Raw genomic sequence first — 9,649 nt, 5'->3', positions numbered from 1 at the left:
ATGGGAGGTGATGCACATGAAGACAACGGCGTACATACGGTGCTTCATCGACATGAGCCTGTACAACAACTTCAATGAAGAGAGCAAGGCTCATGAGTTCTGGGAGAAGATCGGCATAATGTTTCAAACAAAAATGTTGTTAATCAGGTTTCGGTATTCTGGAAGTTAGTAAGACTCCGGTACCAAGATGGCTCCAGCATGGCGGAGCACATGAATGCCTTCCAGGGGCTGATCCACGAGGCAACTTCATTGGAAGTACCTCTCGCCGACGAGGTACTAGCACTACTCCTGCTCGGTTCCCTCCCGGATAGTTAGGAGACGTTGGTTGTCACTCTGGGCAACGCCGGACCGGAAGGAAAGAGGTTATCCCTAGCAAGAGTAAAGTCGAGCTTGCTAGATGAGGAGGTGCGTCGGAAAGATAAAGATACGAGCTCCAACTCCAAAGTGCTCCTTACCGAATCGAAACACGGAAGACATAGAAACCGTAGTCCACAGAACCGAGAGAAGTCGGGGACACGGTCAAAGTCAAAGGGGAGGCCTACTTGCTTCTATTGCGGAAAGCCGGGACACTTCCAAAAGAACTGTCGACATTTCCGAAAAGATAAGGAGACCGACGGTACCGATTTGAAGCGGACCCAGGACCGGAACGGTAAAGACCGGAGGGGGCCGGATCGGAAGGGAACGACGGCAATCACGGCAAGTGAAGAAGAGTTGATGCTCATCACCGAGGAGACTGAGATAAACCTTGCCGGCGATGAGATGACCTGGGTGGTAGACTCCGGAGCATCGTTCCACCTTACCCCGGACGGGAAATGCTTCTCATCCTACTCAGTCGGTGATCACGGCTGTGTCCGGATGGGGAATGAAGGTACATGCCGAATTGTCGGCATAGGAGGCGTGTGGCTGTCAACACCAACCGGATGCAAGTTGTTGTTGAAGGATGTCCGACACGTTCCGGAGGTTCGACTGAATATGATATCAACCGGTCGGCTAGATGATGAAGGCTACACGGGTAGCATCCGGAACGGTGTCATGAAGTTCAGCAAAGGGAGCCTGATTGTAGCTCGGGCCCGAAAGGTAAACACGTTGTACCTCATGAATGCCCGGTTATATCCGGAGGAAGTGAACGTGGCATCCGACATTGCCGGTGAGCTGTGGCACAAGAGGCTGTGTCATATGAGCGAGAAGGGGATGAAGAGGCTTGCAGACGACAACCTCATTCCAGTGAAGAACGTGCACTTGGAGAAGTGCACTGATTGTCTGCCTGGTAAGCAAAACCGGACCTCCTTCCGACCAAGGCCACCGATGAGACGTAATGTACCACTGGAGTTGGTGCATACGGATGTGTGTCAAGTAGACACGAAGTCACATGCCGGAGCGCAGTACTTCGTGACATTCATAGATGACCACAGCCAGAAGCTGTGGGCCACACCGTTGAAGATGAAGGATCAGGTGTTATCTGTCTTCAAAGAGCTCCACGCAAGAGTGGAAAGAGAAACCGGCCGGAAGCTGAAGGCGGTTCGAGCAGATAACGGAGGAGAATACCGGGGACAGTTCGAGCAGTGCTGCCGCTCGAAAGGAATCCGGCTCGAATTTACCGTGCCGAAGACGCCGGAACTAAACGGACTGGCCGAGAGGATGAACCGGACCATAATGGAGAGGGTTCGGAGTATGCTAGCACATGCAAAACTACCCAAGAAGTTTTGGGCTGAGGCATTGTCGACGACGACATATGTGATAAATAGGTCACCCTCAGTACCCTTGGACGGAGACACGCCACAGAGAGTATGGACCAGTAAGGAAGTATCCTACCGGCATCTGAAGGTGTTCAGGTGTCTTGCGTACGTGCATGTAGCTAAGGACCGGAGAGGAAAGTTAGATCCAAAGACCCGGCCATGCATATTCCTCGGTTACGGTGACGATGAGTTTGGCTACCGAGTGTGGGACCTGGTCGACAAGAAGGTATTCCGGAGTCGAGATATTATCTTCATGGAGGACAAGACGCTCGCCGATTGGGAGTCGGAGAAGAAGATAATGAACTCTGAGTCGATCGGTAATGATCGATTCTACGATGAGCAGACCCAACCGGCAAGAGACCGGTTAGCACTCGAGGAACCAGCCGGTTACGGTGAGGATACCGAACCGGCAGAAGACGAAGTAGAGGAAGGTGAAAGCGGAACCGGCCAAGACCCCGAATCAGATTCGGATGAAGAGCAAATAGAGGAGCCGGTTACCGAATCCCGAAGACGGAGATATCCTCTCCGAGAGAGAAGGGCCCCCCGGAGATTTCCGGATGCAGAGCATGTGCTGCTGACCGATGAGGGGGAGCTGGAAAGCTTCGAAGAAGCGAAGGATGACACCCACAGCCGAAAATGGTTAAGTGCCATGCAGGATGAGATGGATTCCCTGCATGAGAACCATACGTACGAATTGGTGGAGTTGCCGAAAGGAAAGCGGGCACTCCGAAATAAGTGGGTGTACAAGTTGAAACCGGGAGATGCCAGCAACCCCCCGAGATACAAAGCCAGGATCGTGGTGAAGGGGTTCCAATAGAAGAAGGGCATGGACTTCGACGAAATATTTGCCCCGGTAGTCAAGATGACCTCCATCCGGACGGTGCTCAATATAGTGGCAAGCATGGACCTCGAGGTAGAACAGCTGGACGTGAAGACGGCATTCCTTCACGGCGACCTCGAAGAGGAGATCTACATGCAGCAACCGGAGGGTTTTGTGGAGAAAGGGAAGGAGCACCTGGTATGCCGGCTGAAGAAGAGCCTGTACGGACTAAAGCAGGCTCCCCGACAATGGTACCGGAAGTTTGATTCCTTCATGACCGATCAAGGGTACCACAAGACGCAGGCCGATCACTGCGTGTTTGTGAAGAAGTTCAAAGGAGGCGACTTCCTGATACTCCTTCTGTACGTGGATGACATGTTGATCGTCAGATGGGACCAAGTCAAAATACGGATGTTGAAGAAGGCTCTCAACCGGACCTTCTCAATGAAAGACTTGGGTCTGACAAGACAGATGTTGGGCATGCATATTATCCGGAACCGGTCAGTGAAGCAATTATGGCTGTCATAGGAGAAGTACGTGACAAAGGTGCTTCACCGGTTCAACATGTCAGATGCGAAACCGGTCGGATCGACACTTCCGGCAAACTGCAGGCTATCCGGTAAGCAAAGCCCGAAGACGAAAGCAGAGAAGGCGGATATGATGAAGATTCCATATGCCTCTGTCGTCGGGAGCTTGATGTACGCAATGGTGTGTACCCGACCGGATATAGGATACACAGTCGGAGTGGTGAGCCGGTTCATGAGCAATCCCGGGAAGGAGCACTGGAACGCGGTCAAATGGATACTCTGGTACTTGAAGGGCACTTCACATATGTGTCTCTGATTCGGCTCCGGAAAACCTCAACTTGACGGTTTCACCGATTCGGACATGTCGGTTGATGTGGATACCAGCCGGTCTACATCCGGGTATGTAATGACATATGCAGGGGGAGCTGTTTCGTGGCAGTCGAGGCTGCAGAAGACGGTTGCGTTGTCAACCATAGAGGCGGAGTACATGGCGGCTGTGGAAGCCGGCAAGGAAATATTATGGATGAAGGAATTCATCGGAGAGCTCGGTATCCGGCAAGATGAATACCAGCTCTATTGTGACAGTCAAAGTGCCATCCACCTTGCTAAGAATGCGGCCTACCATTCCCAGACGAAGCATATCCAGCGAAGGTATCACTGGATCCGGGAAAGAGTAGATGACCAGGAGTTCGTGTTGATGAAGATCCACACGGCCGAGAATGGGTCAGATATGCTGACCAAAGTGTTGGTACCCGACAAGCTGGATGCATGTCGGAAGAGGATCAGACTGGTAAGACACCCCATGCCGGAGTGAAGGGGGAGTTTGTTGGGAGACAGGTCCCTCCCGATGGGAAGGGAGAAGAACAGTGCCGATGAACAAACTCGGCCGAGGCCGATAGGCCGAGGCTAAGAACCGGATGAGGAGTACCCGGCTACGGAGAGCCAGATGATGCAGACCCGGTGAGAACCGGATGAGGAGTACCCGGCTACGGAGAGCCTGATGATGCAGACCCGGTGAGAACCGGATGAGGAGTACCCAGCTACGGAGAGCCGGATGGTGCAGACTCGGTGAGAACCGGATGAGGAGTACCCGGCTACGGAGAGCGGGATGATGCAAACCCGATGAGAACCGGATGAGGAGTACCCGGCTACGGCGAGCCGGATGGTGCAGACCCGGTGAGGAGTGCTCATCGGATAAAGAGACATATTCGTAAATATGTTTCTGAGAGTCCACCATGGCTATATTTGTAAATAGCCGAAAAGTCATATTAGTATAAATATGACTTAGGGCAAACTTTTAGTGTTGGTTGTCCTTCTTGTTGGTGCAAGAAGAGAGATAGCACGTAACCGTGTATAGAGAGAGAGAGAGAGAGAGAAAGAGGTCATTGCCTCTGTTGTAACCGCCGCATGTGGCGAAGATCATGAGCACGAGGTCATTGCCTCCGTGAACTCACTGTTGTACATTCTAACATAGTGATAGTTTGCAGCCTGTGGGTTGCCGTGGTTTTTTCCCTAGTTTGGGGTTTCCACGTAAACATCCTGTGTACTCTTCTCTTCTTTGTATCGTGTTTTATTTCCTGTTTTCTGTGTATGATTCTAAGTTCGGTTGTGGCTGAGCGTTGCGTAGAAGGAGCGTGTTGTTCCTGTCAGTATTTATTCCGAAAAGATTTCCATAATTATCCTCTGAAATGTAGCTTGGGCCGTTTTGAGACCGAACATCATGACGACCATGACAAAAACGCCCCATTCGGTGACAAAGACAGTCTTTTCCTAACCCTCTGCGTGCATTCGAATCTGATTATAACCGTTGAATCCATTCATGAAGCTATATATCTCGTGACCGGCCACCGCATCGAGTACGTCGTCTATGAAAGGTAACAGAAAAGCATTTATCACTGTTGTTGCATTCAATATTCTATAATCAACACAAACCCTAAATTTGCCATTCTTCTTGGGAACTAAGACTATTGGGCTAAGCCAAGTGGCTTTCTTGATTGGTTGAATGAATTCGACCCATAGAAGTTTGTCAATTTCTTCTTTCACTTTTGGGCTAAGACTTTTGAATCCGACCCATAGTAGTTTGACCACATAATTACGATTCATTCTGTAACGTTGTTGTTTTACAAGCTTAGCATCCTTATTTAGGTTGATCTAATTTTGACGAAAGGCAGCATCCAGTCCCTACATATCCTTGAACAACCATGCAAACACATCTCTGTATTGTCGTAATAATTCTTTGAGCTTGGTCTTCTCGCCCGATTGCATTTCCCTGGCTATTAACATTGTTTTCCACAAGATTCAATTCCTCGAGTGTAGAAGCATGCACTCTCTGTGATACTTGCATCTCCTTTTCCATGGCTTCTTGTTGATTCCTTAACTCCATTAAAGTTTTGTCTCGACCGGGACATCGGCATCCTTTTCTTCATTACTAATATATGGGGCGATCATTTCGACTACGTCGATCTCAAATAAGGGAATGATCTTCCGATTTTCATCAAAGTACAAATTCAATTCCCCATCATCCAACCCCTTCATCATATTGACGGATTCAGCATATAAAGGCACAAATTTTCATGTTGTCATTACTTTCTCCTCGAAACTCTGATTTTTGTTTTGCATTTCCAAAAGGTAAGAAGATTCTTTTGCCAATTTTGTTTGATATTGCCTAACAATAGAGGGTAAGCTCCTGGTGCATCTAAATATAGGACGACTACCAATATTTGGAAGGTATGTCCGCCAAATACAATATCGAGTTGTCGAATTAACACTAGTGGTTGGACAATGCATGTATTTGCCATTCGTAGCCAAAATGGACATGCCTGCCATTTTGTGATGCCCAGTCGAGCATGGGTGGTTTTATTAATCACATTCACTCCTGAGCCACCATCCACTATGCTACCCGGAATCTCTTGGCCCTGAATGATTACCTTAATTGTCAGCCTTTGCTCATCTATTATTGTCGGTCCTTTAACTGGATTGATGAAATTAACGTCAACCTATTCCAACGTTTTCTTAGTGAGAATTGTTGCAACTGTCTTTGTAAATCGGGGAACTAATTTGAGTAACCTAGACAATGGTAAAGTTATCTGACAATCAGCAAGCACTTGCCATGTGGAATTATGCTTGGTTGTTGACTCTGTTACTTCATTCTTCTTACCGGTAACAGGAATCATTTCGACTATTTCACTACTCTCTTGCATCATTCAATCAGTATTCTACTTATTTGCTTGTTCAACCCATTCCTACATGGCTTTTTGAATAGGTTCTTGGGTGTCCCATTCAGATTGTTTTGCTTTACTCCTAGTCGTCACTTCTTGTATCTCTGCGGTTACCATATTTACCGTTGGGGCCTTCCCTTTTTCTTTGGTTGGACATTGATTTGCATAGTGCCCATATTTTCTGCAGATATAGTAATTTGGTTCTTTCGGTCCACTAGTTTCGAACATCCTATGACTCCGGGTCGTCTCAAGTTTTAGAATTATATAGAAACTGTCGAGACGCCTTAGGTCGCCTATTGTTGTCTCAACGTTCGTTACTGAATTGATGATTTGCTTGTCGATTGTCATCATGTCTCCTTTGGTCATAAAACCGGTTGTCATCGTGATGTCGATGACCTTTATAAGGACATCGTTGATCATTTCTATCATGTCTTGGTGAGTAATCACAGTTATATATGTGGTGAATATCCCTCCTATAATCATCTTGACGATAATTGTCTCTTTAATAATCATCGTAAGGATCATCCCTTTGATAGTCATCTCACCGATTCCGATCCGACTGATAACGGTCCTCATATCTCGGCCGATCATCCCAAACCCAGTTTTGTTGATTTCTATCTTCCATATGGTTGTCATGTGGTTGTATTTGTCTAACTGGAGCCACGACCTTATTGACGAGATTATATTCGCATTGATCAATTGTATGCGCCTTTGAATGATAGATTGGGTAATGCACGCGTAATGTGCATTCAATTATAGAATGCGCCAGATTCAAACAAGTTGTGCATTGAATAGCTTGTTGGAACCTTAACTCTTCCGAAGTTGGTAAGAATTTCTATAATAATGTCATAGACATACTATTACTTGTTTGGGTTTTATCACGCATGAGCACCTTGTCAATTACCTGTTCTGATGATTGCTCCTTAAAATTGAACATAGCAAGTGTCATCTGAAGCAGCTCTCGGAGTGCCGATAAGAAAGTGTCTTTGACATCTTCTTCTGGAAGAGATTGTGCTAATTGTCGCCGAAGGTTTTGAAACCGAATAATAAATTGTGGGACGGTGTCATGAATTTCATGGCAAGCTGCATAGAACTTATTCATGAGTTCCCTTTTCGGCACTTGTTAATGAAATAACCTGATAAACTTACTAGTTAATTGTTTAAATGACTCAAACTCACCTTCCTCATGCTGTGATTACCAATTTGTTGATTTTCCATCTAGTAACAATCCGAATTCCACGATCTTGGATTTGTCGGCATCTACCTCCGACAATCTTTGGGATACATGGTTAGCTTGCCATGTCGTAAGGAAAGCGTATATGTGCTCTTACGTGTCGGCCTCATCATTGTACTTGGAATAGGGATACGGCATTGTATCCTCTTCAAAAACTTTCACTAAGTTTGTGAAGTAACTGTACTTATCGGACGACTCCTCATCCGAACTACTGTTGGTGTATAATTCGGGAATCTCTCTTAATCCCTCTTTAGCTTCCTATTGAATTTGTTCCACAAAATCCAAATTAGTCAAATTACCTTGTTTAGCATATCGGCTCTCCGATCTCGTGTGTGGTCTTCTGCTTCCCGCAAACTAGTCTGTACTAGGCCGATTGGGCGGCATCCATTCTCCTTGTTCTCTGTTCGTAACAAATGTAACTAGGCATGCCAAATTGTTGTGTTGTCTCTATCAACAAACACAATGAGTCCAACATCTTAATCACTAAGACGTTCTGTTAGAAGATTGTGGTTGTAGATACGATGGTTGTTGACCCTACCACTTACGTACTCAAAACTTTATGTAAACAACGTTTACTTAGAACTTAATTAATAAGATTATAACATAAGATCTTGATCGACTGATATTTATAAATATAATCTATGTAATAGAAAAAACAAATCAGAACATCCCACGCAGTAAGTACTCTAACTACCAAAATTATATTAATAAACCAAAACAGACCGATTTGATACAATGTTCTTGGCCCCTTTTTGTAGGCGACCTGAGATACTTTTCCAAGACAATACCCTTGCTTCTTCGGCAAGAACCTATAGTTACACTAATTGTTCTATTTTGCTAATTACTCTATATTCTACTTGGCAAAAATACACTATCAACTACTTCCTTTCACTCTTGATCCGACTTCGACTACTCTGTCTACCTTTACACTTCAACTAGCCAACCGGCTAACATGTGTTGTCCCCAATTTCGACATAGTCAGGTTGATTGGGCTTTTGCGACTCTCAGAACCAACATTCATGAGACGTCATATGATTAGATCCTCTAGAGTTGACAAACCATACATTGTCTAAAGTAGAGATGATGGTCAGACTCAGTGCTGACATTAAGTGTGCATTATGCCTCATTACGAACATTCCACCATGGTCGTCATAGTCGGAATTCGTAGCATAGTTTGTGAGTTATCCGTTGGTCGAAGCCGACTCTCGTTTCTTCTTTCAAAACTCCTCTTCATAGTGGCCGAATTTTCCATAGTACTTGCATTCGATCGAGTTGTTTTCGCAAATTGATCTGGCATGATGGCTCCCCCTTCTACCAAGCTCCCTTGGTGTGTTCCTGGCCTCTTGCCAATAATGGGAGTCGCCTCTTGGGTCGGCCGACCATGTTGGCCTCATTCGACTTGGCTTTTGTTTCCTTAGCCGAATCCTCTTCCCTAGTCTAATTGGGAGTAGAGCATCTAACCATCTAGCGCATTGCTCCTTGGTCGAACATGATTTTCTTCAACCTGCAGTATCAATTGAAGGTTGAAAAAGGAGGGAGGATTCTCCCTTACAAGGATGGCCAATCTGATCGTGTTGAATCATGCTGTTAAGCCGCCAAGGCCTATTTGCACCATTTCATCATCGTTGATGCTGACGTTAAATGATTTGAGGGTGTCACAAAACTCCTTGATCTTCAAGATGTAGTTGGTGATCGACATATATCCCTTTGCTGAATATTGTTCAACTCCTGAGAGAGTTGAAGCTTGCGTGTGGCCGTATTGGTTGCAAACATGTTCTTGAGGTTGCCCCAAGCTTCTTTCGGCGTTTTTGCCTCTTGAATGTAGTCAAGCATGTGATCATGGCGCATGATGTTATGCAGTACAACACGCGACTCGCCACTTGGTCACATGTTGGGTAGTCTGCATGTGCCGGGTTGGGATAATTTTCTTGATCACCTTCAATGTAACTCCAATAGCCTTGGCCAACAAGGTATTGGTGCATCTTGTATTCTCAAGATTCAAAGTTCGAGTTGTCGAGTTTCTCAGTAGGAAGAGCGCTTCCCATCTGAGTGTTCATGGTGTCATTTTTCTTCGCTATTGTTGAGTTGGTTTTGTTTGATCATCGACATATGAC

This window comes from Azolla caroliniana, unplaced genomic scaffold (genome assembly GCF_043228905.1).
Source record: "Azolla caroliniana isolate FFs.n. ecotype wild unplaced genomic scaffold, voAzoCaro1.0.p SCAF_4, whole genome shotgun sequence".
Classification (NCBI taxonomy): domain Eukaryota; kingdom Viridiplantae; phylum Streptophyta; class Polypodiopsida; order Salviniales; family Salviniaceae; genus Azolla; species Azolla caroliniana.
This window is presented reverse-complemented; position numbering follows the sequence as displayed.